We start from the raw sequence: 6,851 nt of genomic DNA, 5'->3' as shown, positions 1-6,851 counted from the left end.
TTGTCCTTGAGCTTTCATATGAGTCTGGTCTTAAATATTTTTATTAACAATAATAAATTATTGAGGAAATTTCCCCAATTTGGACCCAAATTTCCTCAGTATCACTGTCTCAAGATAATTAATAAAAGAAATCAGCTCGACCTTGTCTCAAAATAAGGTTTTTGTTTTATTTATACAGTATTCTGCCTGCATGTGTACCTGCACTCCACAAGAGGGCACAAAATCTCATTATAGATGGTTGTGAGCCACCATGTGGTTGCTGGGAATTGAACTCAGGACCTCAGGAAGAGCAGTCGGTACTTTTAAGCCCTGAGCCATCTCTCCAGCCCTCAAAATGAGGTTAAGGGGTTGGTGATACAGCTCAGTGGACCAGGCTCAGTACTTGTCTAGAACTCCTGAAGGGCTGGTGAGTGTAAAATCCAAGAGCTGGTATCATTCATAGCTCAGTAGCAAGACTGTTAGTGGTGATAAAGTATTTGTTTCACAGGGTCTCCGTATGTGGCTATGGCTGGCCTTGAACTCACTGGAATCCATCTTATTAAGGTTATGAAAAGAGATCAAAGATAGCTCAGTGGCTAGAGGGGCTTGCCACCAAGGCTGATGACCCAAGTTCAGTCACTGAGACCCATACGGTAGAAGGAGAGCCCCAACTCCCCCAAGCTGTCCTCTGAAATCCAAGTACATGCCCTGTCATGCATGTGTCTCTCTCTCCTCCCCCCAATAAAAATTATAAAAAGAAATGTAAACAGAAAACAATATAAAAGAGACTGTTGGTAAGAGCTGAGAATTCCGGAGGCTGGGGAGACAACTCAGTGGATAAGGGCACTTGCTGTGCAGAGAGGAGGACCAGAGTTCAACTCCCCAGTGCCCACAAGAAAGTCAGGCATGGTTGCATATGCCTCTGCCCCTAGCCAGCATTACAGGGTGGAGATAGTACCATACTAAGACCTGGAAGACCAGGCAGCCTAGCCACGACGGTGAGCCCCAGGCTTGCAGAGAAGCCGTGTGCCAACAAGATGGAGATGGGCTGAGGAAACGACTCAGTTGGAAAAGGTGGCTGCAGCCAAGACTGACAGCCTGACTTCCATGGCCGGGACCCACCCAGTGCAAGGACAGCAGCAGCTCTCAGCAGCTGTTCTCTGATTCCCATACGTGTTCTAAGGCATACTCCCCCCCTCAACAAATAGTGTTAATTTCAAGACATCAATAAATCCTTTTAAAAAATGGAGAGGAATAGAAGAAGACACTTAACATACTCCTCTGGCTTTCATAAGTGCAAGTGTGCATGCGCGCGCACACACACACACAGTGTGTAACATTTTTGATTAAAGAATCAATTCACAGGGCTGGAGAGATGGCTCAGTAGTTGAGAACACTGACTGCTCTTCCAAAGGACCCGGGTTCAATTCCCAGCACCCACATGGCAGCTCACAACTGTCTATAACTCCAAGATCAATCTGACACCCTCATACATACATACTTGCATACATGCAGGCAAAACACCAATGCACATAAAATATAAATAAAAAAATCAATTCACATGAGTTTTTTTTCCTTCTGATTGTAAAACAAGTAGAAGTGTTTTAGGAAACCCTAGAAGTGTACTACCCTTTGAGCCTGGTGCTCAGCATCCTGAGAGACAGGTCAGTTGCCCTGGCTTCGTTTCCATTGCTGGGTCCCACAGGCCCATGTTCACCACATACATTAACCAGTACTCATGTCTCAGCTTTTTTTTAAAGTCAGGGTATCGGGCTGGAGAGATGGCTCAAAGGTTAAGAGCACTGACTGCTCTTCCAAAGGTCCTGAGTTCAATTCCCAGCAACCACATGGTGGCTCATAGCCATCTAGAATGAGATCTGGTGCCCTCTTCTGGCCTGCAGGTGTACATGCAGGCAGGACACTATATACATAATTAATTAATAAATAAATAAATTAAAAAAAAATAAAAATAAAGTCAGGGTATCATGTAGCCCAGGCTGGAACTGGGCTGGGGACTAGTGCAGTTAGTGGAGTGCTTTCCTGGTTTCTCCAAAGCCCTGAGTCCCAATCCATATAGCATAGAAACCAAGTGTGGCAGTACATGCCTATAATCCCAATATCCAGGAGATAGAGGCAGGAGGATCAACAGAGTGCAGAGTAAAGAGATGAGGCTGCTGTCGGCAGTCAACAGAGGTGCACGGCGGGGTCAGGAGTCAAAGAAGGGGACAAAAAGACCTGAATTGTATGCATGTCCAAATGAATGAATTAAAGAGTGAACACATGCACAAATATATGAATGAATGATGGATTAATGTACACATGAACGAATGCATAAATTATAATGTGTGCATAAGTGCACGAGTGAGTGATATGAGTAAGTGAATGAATGCATGATGACTGGATGCATAGGCCAAGGGCACGGGCTTGCCAGGAAAGAATAATCTACAGCTGAGCACTCTCCAGGCCTCTTCACAATGACGTCAGGTCCGAAGGCTCCAGCTTGCTCTGACCACAGCATGGCCCAGCCTCCGGCCCTGAGGTGACTGGGAAGGACTACCAAAGATTGGTGGGCATGATGCTAGGCAGTAGACTGGACCCAGGATAAGCTGGCTTCTTCCCTCCACCCTGGGTCACTGGATGTAGTTTACATGATAGAGTTTGTGCCCAAAGTGCACAAAGCTCTAAGTCTGAACCCATCATCACATAAACTGGACATGGTGGAACACACCTACTATTCTAGTGGTAAGAGATGGAGGCAGGAGGATTGAGAATTCAGTCATTCTTGTCTAATAGGGCATTTAAGGTACCTTAATAGGGTACCTTAGCCCCAGACTGGGCATCTTTCTGATCCCGGAGGGCATCCTTCCTCTGTCCACGGTTATCTCGCGCAGCTGCCCTCCATCCCACCCCACACAGAAGCCCTTTCACAGGGCTGGCTCCGAGCGGGGCAGCTCGGGTCCACGCCTCCTTCCTGCCTGGGCCCCCAAGCTGCCTCCTGTCCCCCGGCTCCTGTGGCTGGCCTAGGGTGGGGAACTCCGGCAGGGAACACAATGTGGCTCCTTGTTTTCCAGCTCAGCCTGCTGGAATTGGCCCATTTCCTGCCTGGGCCTTGGGGCCTTTTCCAAGGTAAATAAACAAATACAGCGAAGATGGGGCTGGGGTGGAGAAAGGGGTGTTAGGGTTTTCCTTTCCCCAGCACCCCATAGGCTGAGTCCTTACTCTTTGAGGTTCTTTGACCTCCGGGAAGACAAAATCTTCTTAGAGGCTTGGGTGCTCTGCCCTGGGCACCCAACCCCACCCCCTTCCAGGTGCTGCCCCCAAAAGAGGAAGGCTGGGCCTGGACAGGGGGCAAAACCAACTGACAAGCTTTCCGGAAAAGGGATCTGGGGTGCACGGCAAGCCTTGGGTTGCTGTGCCTGCTTGGCATCGATTTCAGGAAGTGACTACCACCCAGCTTTGGATATGGGTTCCTCCTATGGGCGCTTCCTGGTCCTCAGTTCTGAGTCGGCTGCCTTCAGTTTCCATGGCTTCAAAATGGAGGCATTTCCTCTTTCAGAACAGTTGACTGATTACATAATGCAGGCACTCAGCTGGCTCCACGGCTTTGGGAGTGGGAGACCCTGCACCTGCTCTTAAGAAACATACAACTTGGCTTGACTTTCCTGTCCAGAAAATGAGAGGAAGAACTTGAGTGGTGGCAGGCACCTGCCACAGTATTTGGGAGACTGAGAAAGGAGCTCTGATAGTTCAAGGCCGGGGGGGGGGGGGGGAAAGGGGGGAGATAGAGAGAGGGATAGAGAGATAGAGATAGATAGATAGATAGAGAGAGAGAGAGAGAGAACACACAAGAGATAACAAAACCTAACCAAAAGTGAGAGAGCTGGGGATGTAGTTTACATGATAGAGTTTGTGCCCAAAGTGCACAAAGCCCTAAGTCTGAACCCATCATCACATAAACTGGACATGGTGGAACACACCTACTATTCTAGTGGTAAGAGATAGAGGCAGGAGGATTGAGAATTCATTCATTCTTGTCTAATAGGGCGTTTAAGGCCAGTCTGGACCACATGAGGCTCTGTGTTAAATAAAATAATGATGACAATAATAGTGAATGAAAGAATATGAAAAAGAAGCCTCTCTGCTCCATTCAGGACTCAGGTGTCAGGCTTAGCACTGTTATCTCACTTCTGCACAGGTTTGTCTGTCCTCCAGGTCCCAATTGTGCCTGCCATGGCTTGTGAGTGTAAGAGTAACATGGAGAGACAAAATACCTCTCATACTTGTTCCTCTCTCTCTCTTTCTCTCTCCCCCCTCTGACCCTAACATGCTTCTCTCATGGAGAAGACTCATCCATCATCCATCCACTGCTCATCTATCCCCCATCCTTCCGTAGTCCATCATCTACCCACTGTTGTTCCATAGTCCATTATCCTCCCACAGACCACCACCCATGACATCATCCTTCCATGAACCACCACCCATGACATCATCCTTCCATGAACCACCACCCATGACATCATCCTTCCATAGACCACCACCCATGACATCATCCTTCCATAGACCACCACCCATGACATCATCCTTCCATAGACCACCATCCATGACATCATCCTTCCATAGACCACCATCCATGACATCATCCTTCCATAGACCACCACCCATGACATCATCCTTCCATAGACCACCATCCATGACATCATCCTTCCATAGACCACCATCCATGACATCATCCTTCCATAGACTACCATCCATGACATCATCCTTCCATAGACCACCATCCATGACATCATCCTTCCATAGACCACCATCCATGACATCATCCTTCCATAGACTACCATCCATGACATCATCCTTCCATAGACCACCATTCATGACATCATCCTTCCATAGACCATCATCCATGACATCATCTTTCTATAATCCACCAATCTCCTATCATCCTTCAGAAGACAAGCATCCATGCATCATTCACCATCCATCCACCATTCTACAGACCACCATTCATTTATTCACCATCCATCCAGACTGTCTACCATCCCATAGTCCATTGCCTACCTACCAGCCTTTCACTGTCCATCTGTCTTTCATCATTGTTCACTCACTGCCTATCACCCACCCACCCATCTGCTCCCACCTGCCTGTGGCCACCTTTTGCCCCAACATTTTGCATTCACCCTCACCACTTCACCACTCTCTAACCTTTCCTCACTTAGTCTCTCTGCCAGTGTTTACCAAGTGCTTACTTGGCCAGAAATGACGGTTCACACCCTGTTGGGGGGAGGCCTTACTGGATACAGATGGCAAAATCAAGGCTTTAAGGGAGTGTTTGAAGAAGCTCTGTATGCTTTGAGGATTTATATGTTCAGTTTGACTGATACTGGGGATGTGTCTCAGCTTTCTTTTACTGTGATAAAGTCCATGCCCAAAAGCAACTTGGTGAAGAAAGGGTTTATGTGGTTTATGGCTTACAGTCCATCATCAGAGGGAGCCAAAGCAGGAACTCAAGGCAGAGAAGACTTATAGGCTTGTTCCCCATGGACTGGTTGCTAAGCCTCCTTCCTTCCCTTTCCTTTCTTTCTTTCTTTTTTTTCTTTCTTTTTTTTTTTTTAAGATTTAATATATATATATATAGTGTTCTGCCCACATATACACCTGCATGCCAGAAGAGGGCACCATCTCATTATAGATGGTTGTGAGGCACCATGTGGATGCTAGGAATTGAACTCAGGACCTCTGGAAGAGCAGCCAGTGCTCTTAACCTCTGAGCCATCTCTCCAGCCCCCTTCCATTGTTTTCAAGAAGGGTTTCTCAGGTAGTCTTGGCTATCCTGGAACTCACTCTGTAGACCAGGCTGGCCTCAAACTCAGAGATCTGCCTGCCTCTTCCTCCTGAGTGCTGGGATTAAAGGTGTGCACCATCACAGCCTGGCTCAGCCTGCTTTCGTGTAGCAACCAGGACACCTGCCTAGTGAGTGCTACCTACTGTGGGCTGGGCTCTCTTACATCAACCATCAAGTGTTGAGCCATCCTGCCAGCTCAAAGGGTCAGAGAGACGAAGAGGTCTTCCCTGAGCTCCCACAGCTAGTAAATGGAAGGGTCAATAACATGGTATCTCAGGTTGGACAAAAAGAAGCAACAGGGTGTGGATAAGGCGCATTCGGGGCCCAAACACCCCTTAAAACAGTTTCTGAGAGAGGCATGCTCTATGGGGACAGTTTGGAAAAGAGGCAAAGCCAGCTCAGCCAGCCACTCCTATCTCCTGCCTAGATCCTGGCTTCCTTCTATTGTCCTAACTTGTCCTTCATCCTAATCCAAAGTCTGTTTCTGCCTCTCTTCTCCCATCTGCAGAACTGTATCCCCAACACCCCCCATCCTCAACAACTGGGTTTCCTGGCCTTGGCTGATACTCAGTTATCCTAAACCTAACGGGCCCGAGGTAAGCATTTGAGTTGGGATCCAGGCCATACAGGACAGGGCCTGGGCTTCCTCTTCAAGTGAACGAGAGTGTGGGGCTGGGTGTATTTATAATCTGGCCTTGAAGGGGACCAGGCCGCACATAAATCACACTGTTTCCTAGCGTGAGTAAAAATAGCCTGTGGCAGGCTGCTTAGGCGGGTGCACATGGGACAGGGTTGGCCTAGCCAACGGTCCACCCCCCAGACTCACTCCCCAGTCACGCCTGCTTTGACAGTCAGGGCCAGGTTTCCATTCCTCTCATGGCACCAGCTCGCTGACTACGTTCATCTCCCAAGAGAGGGCGGCCCCCCAACAGGCCTGGAAGGCTCATTTGAAGAAGGCGGGGTTAGGGGAAACTGGCTAAGAGACTGGTAATTTGGGCTGTCTCTGGCCTGCTCAGAGAGGGACAAATGGAGG

The sequence above is a fragment of the Acomys minous genome (assembly GCF_964271855.1).
Source record: "Acomys minous genome assembly, chromosome: 16".
NCBI classification, from domain to species: domain Eukaryota; kingdom Metazoa; phylum Chordata; class Mammalia; order Rodentia; family Muridae; genus Acomys; species Acomys minous.
The sequence above is the reverse complement of the archived record's forward strand: the minus strand, read 5'-3'. Positions refer to the sequence as shown.